General features: G+C 37.0%; 1 protein-coding gene across 2 annotated transcripts in view; it reads left to right on the top strand.

Annotated features, from left to right (window-relative positions):
• Positions 1-753: 753 nt before the first annotated feature.
• The window catches only part of ppm1bb (protein phosphatase, Mg2+/Mn2+ dependent, 1Bb), a 32066-nt gene continuing 24586 nt past the window's right edge, over positions 754-8233 (top strand). For both annotated transcript variants that reach the window (XM_084135458.1, XM_084135456.1), the window contains exon 1: positions 754-1120. The gene's annotated coding sequence lies outside the window, so the exon portion shown is untranslated. The remainder of the gene's footprint in view (positions 1121-8233) is intronic.

Below are 8233 nucleotides of genomic sequence, written 5' to 3'. Positions count from 1 at the left end.
GAGTTTCATGAGAGAACTTTGTTTTATTAAAATAAATAAATCTTTACTCTCACTTTTGATCAATTAAATGCATCCCTGCTGAATAAAAATAGGGCTAACGTTACTGAAAAAACGGTTTACACAGAATTATTAAGCAGCACAGCTGTTTTTATAAATATTGATAATAATAAGGAACGTTTCCTGAGCAGCAAATCAGCATATTAGAATGATTTTTTTTGAAAGATCATGTGACTGAACACTGGAGTAGGCTAATGGCTGTTTAAAATTCAGCTTTGCCAACACATGCATTAATTACATTTTAAAATATATTTATTTTATTTTAATATATATATATTTTTTTTTACTGTAATTTTGATGCAATAAATGCAGCCGTGGTGAGCATAAGAGACTTATTTCATTAAAAAAAAAAAAAAAAAAAAAAAAAAACATTGAACGGCAGTGTATATTAAATAATATTGTATATAATAAATTAGTAACCTACTACCTACTGTTGGCTTTATACTGTAAATAAAGCACATCGCCCCAACTGTGACCTCGAGATGGATGGAGGCACTCAGCATGACAAACTAAGCGCTGCGTTTTGTGCGTAATGTAAACTACTGTTCAAGCGTCATGACGGTAAATGACAAGACGAAAGCCAATCAAATCGTGGGATTGGCCATCTGTAGTCTCTGCTGTCAGCAAAATAATCCAATTAGCAAACACGCCTTGTGGAGTTTTGGCCAATCATCGAGCCACTTGAAGAAACTATCCCTCCCCTCCATCAAGACGCACAAGACTCTGAACCAAAGGATATCTTGGCCTCCCTACAGAAGCTGATTATTCGGATCTATGTAATGATTTATCCCACACCATGATCCCATATTGATACGAAACTTAGAAAGATTTAGACAACAAGTGGATAGATTTGTTCAGGGATATCTGCGTTGGCGTCAAACATGCGCAAAAATTTACGCTATCAAAGCAGAGAATCACCGTAAACGGAATGATCGTTTCTCACGTGAAGTCACCCTGATTGTTTGTTTTTAAAGGAAGCGACAAGCATATCGACTCCGAAAATATCCGCAACCAAGAGACCGAAGTGGGAACGAACGCTGACATCCACCGAATATCTGGAAATGTAAGTATGGGGACGTGTGGGCCTCGGGTTTGTTCGACGAGAGCTCGTGCTAAGCTAACCAGCGCGAGCCTGCGCGTGATTTCATTGCTAAGTATGAGGCTTGTTGTGTAACCAGCGAGTTGACACAGAAGCGCGGCTATAACGATATTAGACTGACATTACCGCCCACTTTCCGTTTGGATAGAACAAAGAACCACTGTTGTTGTTATTGTGTGTAGGTTCCGAGTTTTATTGCTTTTGTTTGTCCGGTAACGTTAGCTGCGACAGATAAACAAGCGCGCGTCAGAAATAATCCCATCGGCTCGTGCTCACTGTTAGTAAGAATTCAGTGCATTATGTAATCAACTCGGCTCCTGTCAGCTTTCCTTCTGTTTCTCTGACATGTTTGAAGCTTTTCTCACTCAAACTTGACGTTTCATTTGTCCTTTAAACCTACAATGTGTTGGCTCACATTTCCCCTTGGTTTCATGCTTAACGTTACCATAGTTGGTTACTTTTGTCTAACTGGGTGTTTGCAAGGACGGCCTGATTTATGATGAAATCTTTGCAGTTTAGCTCTAGCAAGGCCTCGCAATTTATAATATTTACTAATATTATTTTCACAGCTAGTTTTCCTTTACTACAATATAATGTGATTCATACTTCAGATAAAGTGTTGGTAATATGTCTCCTAACTGATAGCAGAAGTAGCAGTTAGCAAAAGCTTGAATGGATATAAATTTGGAGACGTTCATGATGATTAACAAAACTTTTACATGATATATCCTATTTTTTACAGTCTATGGATATATCTGGCTTAAAGTCGAATGGTGGCAAAAACTTTGAGTGACTGTCTTCTGTTCTTCCAATGCCTCAGTTTTGTGGTGCATAGCATATACACTCTTTTTTAAAAATCTCTGATACAGTTTTTAAGTGTAATTTCTGATTATAAATCTTAATTTCATAGTAATACTTAATACATCTTAATTAATAATACATCAAACCTCACTTAGTTCTAAGCATTGTGGTACATGCTTAAAAATGTATACCGGTAGTTTAGTGGCCTTTTGCAAGTGCCGTTTCATATCTCATGTGGGATGATTTCTTGACTGAGTTTAACTATGAGTTAACTTTCAGAATGTGTTCTCTGATACACTACCAAAGTTTAGGGTTAGTAAGACTTTTTTTTTTTTAAAGAACATACTTTTATTTAACAAGGATGCATTAAATTGATTAAAAGTGACAGTATAGCCATTTATAATGTTAGAGTAACTGAAACACACACTTGACACAGTGCTCATCTGCAAAGAGATTAAAGGTCTGATTATAACTGTAGATAAAGGGTTTTGGGTCACCACTTGTTAACTCGATCGGTATAACTGTGGACTGTAGACATGACGACAGCAGTTAATGATGCTTTCTTTATCATGATTGAACACGGTGTGAAACTTTGACCAAGCCTGCAGTTCAGAGAGAGTGCTGAGTTTGCAGTTGTTCATCTAATGCTGATTGCTAAAGGATGGATCTGCACAAGTGTGGAGGACAGATGAGTGGACCCCTTTCTTTGCTCAGTGGCTTCCTTAAAGTCCGTCCAGTATTGGCAGGAACCGAAGCACAGGTCTACCATGCAGATCTCTTGTGATGGAGATGGAATGGCGAGCTCTGTGGGAAAGTACTCGGGCACTGTGGGTGCGCGCTTGTGGAAGTCGTAAACTCCCTCCTTTATCACTTGCTGTACATGTGAATGGGGTAGTTCATGTGAAAACGAAAAATGTCATAATTTACTGTCCCTTTATGTCGTTACAAACCGGTATGATTGATTTTCTTCTGTGGAACACAAAAGAAGATAATAACAGTTCTTCAGAATATCATCTTTTGTTTTCTACAAATGAAAACGAAGTCATACAGGTTTGGAACGCCATGAGGGTGAGTAAATAGTCACAGAATTTTCATTTTCGGGTTACTGCTGTGTAGCTGTGTCACGGTGCCAAAATTTCAGTAGTCGGTACCAATACCAGTCAAATTTCGTGGTCCTCGGTACCAATTTCAGTGCCTTAGCAAATATATCTAGCATTCATATATTGTTCAGTTAAATAAACATTCCAAAAAAATCGAATGAAAAGATGAGTACCCTCATGTCATGATTCGATACATATCACGATACTGAACTCACAATACGATATTATTGCGATACTCCAAGACGTATGATAAAAGGTTAACAAAAATGTACTGTTGATTAAAATACTTAATTTGGGTGGAAATGAATAGGCTTGGACTGTGTGTTGATTACCCAATGCACAGGACAATGGTGACACCAGAATAAAAATATTCATGATTCTAAAGCTGAAAACAGAATCATTTTAGACGAGCACTCTTTCACTGACTACTAGATATATTTAAAATAATGTAGGCCACTTTTTACTGCTAACATAATACATTTGGCATTATCAGGAGGACCCACAAATATTCCCCCATTGCATTATTATGTTACATTCAACATTGTATATAGCAGTTTAATGTAGTACTACTGACACTAAAACTCTGTAAAATTGAGTTTTTTTTCCTCGCACAGAAATTTTTATCATGATGCCGGCTCAACATCGTGATGTCTGTCAGCCATTGCAATGGACGATGGCATCGTCTGTCGGCCCAACCCTAGAACAGATTAACAACAGCGTGCATATAGTAAACACGGACGTTCATATGTTTGCCAAAAATGAAAGTTTAGTGACATTACTACATACAACTACTATATATAATGTTGAATATAATGTATAATGCAGTGGGGAAATATCCTGATAATAATAAAATAATATAATTATTTAAAGCTGTAGTCCGTAACTTTTTGGGTTAAAAATGATCCAAAAAAAATGTATCCACACCGGCGCGGTGACTGACAGACGCACATTCTCCTCAAAACATTGGACTCATCCGCACTGTGCCGTGCCGAGGCACAACCCACGTAAAGTTGATAATTCCGCGAATAACTGCAATTGCGATGGTGACAAAGAGGAACAACTACGGACTGCAGCTTTAATAATAATAATTATAATAATTATAAGTTAATAAAAAATATATATTTTGGATTAAAATATCGTGATGGTATTGTATCAAGATCAGTATTGTGATTTCAATTGAATCGTATAGTAAAAAAGAATCGGCCTATACTGCGCTGTAAATCTTAAAGGGTTAGTTCACCCAAAAATGAAAATTCTGTCAGTAATTACTCCAGCGCTTCTGTGTTGTACGTCACACGTATCACACACATGACTAGCGTCGGCCAATAGTGAGCCTACGTGTGACGTATAACACAGAAGCGCTGCGCAGTTATACTACGTGAAAAAACTCGAGGCCCAGAGAGAAGGAAATGAATAGTGGAATAAAGTCGTTATTTTGGGGGGGTTTTTGCGCACAAAAATTATTCTCGTCGCTTTATAAACTTAAGATTGAGCCACTGTAGTCACTTGGACTATATTAACGATGTCTTTAATACATTTTCTGGGCCAGTAAGTTATAGTGTCTTAGAAGCCTATGGAGAAGTGATCCAGCTCTCAGATTTAATCAAAAATATCTTAATTTGTGTTCCGAAGATGAACGAAGGTCTTACGCGGTTGGAACAACATGAGGGTGAGTAATTACTGACAGAATTTTCATTTTTGGGTGAACTAACCCTTTAAGTCTTTATATTTTGTTGGTTATAATGGAACTATTTGCGAGTGTGCAGAGCTCACGCAGAATAAACTCTGGTGTATTCATAGTTTTCAGTTAGGCCTTTTCCATCTCAAAGGAGTAAATTATTAAAACAAAAGTATGTGAAAAAAATGCAAGTTTTAGGAACTTGTGATCCATATACGGCACATACAGCAATATTTTATATATTCTACATTCTAAAACATTCTAAAATTGTGTCTTTTAATGTCAATGTCTTACTATATTAGTTCTTAGTTCAAACCTGGTAAAAATCACTGGTGGTCAATGTCTATAAGGGTGTTACGTCGCGTGAAAACTATGAATTGAGCGTATTCTGACAAACTTAAATTCCACTGATTGGCCATTGCGTCATATACTCAACAAACGTGTGTGATTGGCTTCAATGCTGTAAAACATGTTATAAATAGAAACCTTTGATGCTCTTCACAGAGCGCTCACCCAAATTTGAAAGCAGCCGCCTATCAGCAGGTACTGGATGGACCTGGTGCTCTGTACTAACGGTACTGCAGAAAGACTTGTGCCATTACTCTTTTAATATTTAAGTATCGACTTGGTACTGAATAGGGCTGGGTAAAAAATATCTATATGAACAGTCTTGGATTTAAAATGGTCAATTTTATTACGAAATTCAAACCGCTCTTTAATGTGGCGTGACAATTGGCTTCCTCAGTTCAAGCTAAGCAGCAGCGTGAAGCAATCAGTTTTTCAACTGCGAAGACATAAATAAAACGGCTTGTGAACAATATCATGTAACGTCACACTTATATCTCAGAAAAGCCATTCAGTTGTCATAAACTCGTCAGTCAGCTAGAAAAATTAACTATACAATGGTGCATTTTGCTAAATATATGCACCATATTACATATTCTTTTTTCTTCCATATTTAATGTATGTTTGAATCAATCAGTCAAGTTTTTAAGACAACCACCATTGAAATGTTTATATTTTAAAGAACGAATTGCATCGCAAGCTTCTGAATCGAAATCGAATCGAATCGTGAAATTTGTCAATAGTCCTAGTACCGAAGTACCGGTACTTTTGACAACCCTACTGTGGCTGATGTGTTCATGGATTCATAATGGTTGGTGTCATTACATGGCAGTAGATAGAAGTGGTGGAAAAAAGTTAAGAATGATTATAAACCTTTCAGATGTTGTCCTCATGATGTTTACGATTGGATTGAGACTATAGCTACGTTTACATGGACACAATCGGAATGAAATCAATCCGATTGATGAATCCGAACAAGGTGTTTACATGAATGATAAATAAAGTAATCGGGTTGATGACGTGCGCGTTTATATGTCACAAGTTTCAAATCGGATCTGATGTTTTGACATGCGCACACTGCACGAATATACAGAGTTTCCCGCTGTTCGCGCATAAATATTCTCATCTATTGGTTCTTTATATGTTTTAAACAGCAGACGTAATATTAATTCGTCTCTGGTCATAATTTAGAGCATATTAACCGTTTTGCCGTGCTGCTTATTGATCACGCAGTAAAAATGCCCCTCCCCACGGCCAAAACCAGACGTCTGTGGATGAGAATCCAAAACAAGGACTGGTGGGACGTTGTCCTGCTTCACTTCACAGATGCGCGAGTGAAATGAGAATTTTAGAATGACGGGAAACTTATTAATATGACACTTTATTCAACAGGAAGAACAGCTCGTTCCGCGCGTCATACGTCATTACGCTATTTAACGTCATTGCACATGCGCAGTCCTTTCAGTTTCGGTTTTCAGTCCGATCAAGTGTTTACATGTTCTCTCGATCGGATTACAAAAGGGATAAACCACCCCTTTCAATCCGATCGAAATTTCATTCGGATCGAGCTCAATCGGATCGATTAAGGTGTTTACATGAAGGTTTTTTAGTCCGATTGAGCCGTCAATCCGATTATAAGTGTCCATGTAAACGCAGCTAGTCACAGGTAGCGCTCTTAATTTTCTTGGCATGGTCTTAATATGTGTATGGGTCACAATCAGGTCGTGTGGATCACCCTCTTATTGCTGTCATCGCTGAACCAGCTCTCCAGCTCACAGACTAATGTCAGGGGATTAATGTCAAGAGGCCCGAATAGGTGGTGTGTGAGGACTACGACAGTGTGAATACATGCAAGATGTTTCCTATGCTTTGAGAGTATTTGTATGTTTTATGGGTTTGGCAGGGTGGTGTTCAGAATGACTCAGGATTAACTCTTTCCTCACCTCCTTCTTGTGGGCGTGTGAGAGGCGTGCACAAGTGTTTGCGCTGAACTTTTTTTTTCTTTCAACAAGGATGCAATAAACTGGCAGTAAAGACATTTATAATGTTACAAAAGATTTCTACTTCAAATAAGTTCTGTTCTTTTGAAATTCAGCTTTGCATCACAGGAATAAATTATACATTATAATCAAGTAAAAAAGTTATCTAAATGTTAATTTCATAATTTACAGTTTTTACTGTATTTTAGATCAAATAAATGCTGTCTTAATGAGCATAAGAGTCTTCTCTCAAAATCGTTTACAAATATTGACGGTAGTGTAGATTTAATTTTTTGCTTTAGCTTGATTTTGACTATTAATTGGTCATAACTTTATTTTAAATTTTCAGATTGCGTTCTCAGATACAAGTAATTGCATTTGCATAATTGTATTATGTTACAGTTTCAAGGTAAAAACTTGGATTTCAGATCACATGGCTTGGTCCAATTGCTTAACACCTTAATGGAATCTACCAGCTGTGTTTTGATAGCCGGAGGTTGTGGATTATTTCTGAGTTGGCTCTATGGGTGGTTCAGTAAAAGCAATAGCTCAGGTAGCTATAAAAAGCAGGTTCAGGCCCCCTGCCTTGTATATGCAATGATGGTAAATTCACTAATGGATGTTAAGTAGCCTAACCATATTTGAAATCAATAATCATTTCTTATGCAGATTATTTGATTCATAGCAATGCTACTACAGTGTTTATCCCAGTTGATAATACTTTTTATAGAATGTAACAGTTCTGCTTTGTCTTTAGTTTGTATAGACGTATGAAGTGGATATTTTTTTAGGTAACAGCAGGTTTGCTTGGTTGACTGACTGATGCCAAGTGTATGGACTGTTTTTCATTAGACCTTGATTCAGAAGTTACATTGGCTTCTAAGATGATGTCTCTTCATATTCGCTTGGCCTCTCTTAGCAAATCTATAGGCTACACCTTTGATAGATAGTTTACCCAAAACTGGAAACTCATCATTATTTGCTCTCCCTCATGTTTTTCCAAATCTGAATGACTTTCTTTTATTCTGTGGAACATACAATTAAATTGAGAATATTTAGAGGTTTGTTTTTTTGTCTGTACAATGGAAGTCAATAGTAACTTGTTTGTTTGCCTAGATTCTAAACCATCCTAAACCTTTCTTTATCTTTTTGTTTACCATTTTATTTGACGGTG

This window comes from Abramis brama (assembly GCF_963993115.1).
Source record: "Abramis brama genome assembly, chromosome: 14".
Lineage (NCBI taxonomy): Eukaryota > Metazoa > Chordata > Actinopteri > Cypriniformes > Leuciscidae > Abramis > Abramis brama.
The sequence above is the reverse complement of the archived record's forward strand: the minus strand, read 5'-3'. Positions and strand labels throughout refer to the sequence as shown.